Source organism: Lissotriton vulgaris, chromosome 9 (assembly GCF_964263255.1).
Source record: "Lissotriton vulgaris chromosome 9, aLisVul1.2, whole genome shotgun sequence".
Taxonomy (NCBI): Eukaryota; Metazoa; Chordata; class Amphibia; order Caudata; family Salamandridae; genus Lissotriton; species Lissotriton vulgaris.
This window is the reverse complement of record NC_141697.1, coordinates 130,801,256-130,803,146: the sequence shown is the minus strand read 5'-3', so window position 1 is coordinate 130,803,146 and position 1,891 is coordinate 130,801,256. Positions and strand designations below refer to the sequence as shown.

General features: G+C 48.1%; 1 pseudogene; it reads left to right on the top strand.

Annotated features, from left to right (window-relative positions):
• The first annotated feature begins 335 nt into the window (after positions 1–335).
• LOC147689709 (uncharacterized) lies at positions 336–1,374 on the top strand (annotated as a pseudogene).
• Positions 1,375–1,891: the final 517 nt, after the last annotated feature.

Genomic DNA, 1,891 nt, shown 5'->3' with positions numbered 1-1,891 from the left:
GAGTCTGGGCATACATTCATCCAGACACCTGTACTGAGTGATTGGCATGTGATATGATGTATGTTAATAGTAATGTACTTCTGCATGGTCATTTGCATGTCCAACAACTGTGTATGTGGTGCATGTGTGCACTTTGGGGTATTATCAGCCAGCATGCAACAGGCATATGGGTGCAGGTCCAGGAGGGATATGGGTGCCATGGTTGATGTTCAGACTGGCTATTGCCCTATGTACACCTGTGTGGGCATTTTGAGCAAATATCAGCTAAGGATGCCAGTGCATGCCCTGTAATGTGCTGTATTGACAGTGTTGTGTGCAGTCATTGCAGGCGACTAATGTGGTCCTTCTTTTACTACTTATATGCAGATACATCCACGGAAACAGGAGACAGCGCCACGGAACTAGAGGAGCCACAGAGCCAGCCTGGGATACTGACTGAGGAGTTGGAGGGACCCAGTGGCGTGGAGGGTGAGGGGAGCCATACCGAGGAGTCCTCAGCACCATTCACCTCAGGTGAGGACCACAGCAGCTCGGTGGATGCCTCCCTTGTGGGGGCGGGTGTCAGCAGCCAGCAAAGCACTGATAGTGAGGCTGGTCCCGCCACCACCACCACCACCACCACCCTCCCCTCGGCTCCCATCCCAGAGGTCCGTGACAGCTCCCGTGTTCGGGAGCATGTCTCCTTCCTGCCAGGCACCACACCCCCTGCCACTGTGTCCCCTGCTGCCCTGAGTGTGGAGTCTGTGGACCTGCTTAAACAGATCCATGTAGGGCAGACATCAATGCTGAGAGTCCTCCATGCACATCACCAGTCTGTTGACACAACTGGTGTCGTTCATGGAGGGCATCTCATCGGGCATGTCTGCCCTACGGAGGACCAATCAGTCCATGGCCTCCGCCCTGACGGCAGCAGTATCCCTCCTCCGACAGTCCCTCACCCCTTCAGTCTCTGCCCAATTAACAACTCCTAGCACCCTACCTGTTCCCAGCACACACACACCAGCACGGTCACCCAAACACACAGACACAGACAGCACACAATCACCCAAACAGAAGTCAAAACGTGCACGCAAGCAAAGTCAGGGTACTAATACCACACACACAGGCGATGGTTCGCAAAAACACACACAGGCATCCACACCCACTCCGCAGTCCTCAGATCCCTCTCCCTCCAAGAGTCCTTTCCTTACCTCACCTGCAACCCCTTCTCCTAAGAAGCTCTTCCTATGTGACCTAGGCCTCTTTCCCTCAGATCCAGCAGACCCAGACTTGCTTGCAATACTACCACCAGGGTGTAGAAGCAGTAGGATATCAACACGAGTATCAACAGTATTTACAGCAAGGACTTTAATTTGGAATAACTTGAGGAGGTGAGACTTTTTATGGGAATCTGAGGAAACACTCATTGACTAACTGCTACTTGTCTAAATTTTAAATAAATAAACATTTGACATCAGAGTTGTCCAATAGGGTTACTAGCAACAAGGTAGCAAGCTTGTAGGAATAACTTATTTTGTAAATTGGAAACATGGAAGGTTTGAGTATCCCCCAAAACAGGTTTTGTATGTGACAGATCAAATATGCTATCGGGTTTCTCCTTTTCCTTGGAATATAAACAAATGAAGATATGGGTTGCTTTACTGTTCAATAGGCAGGATATATATGGGATCGGTGTCTAAATTCAGATAGTAGACTGTTTATATTCACATCTGAAATGTTTTTTCTTTTTGTATAGATAAAAAAATCCTTTTAAAAATACTATGTTTTTTTGATTTTTCAGCCCTGATGATGCCCCAAATGGGGACGAAACGCGTTGGCTGATAACTGTGTTGTATCTAGAATAATCTTGGTTGGAAGCTGACTGGCGTCATTCTGAATAAAGAATTTGAAT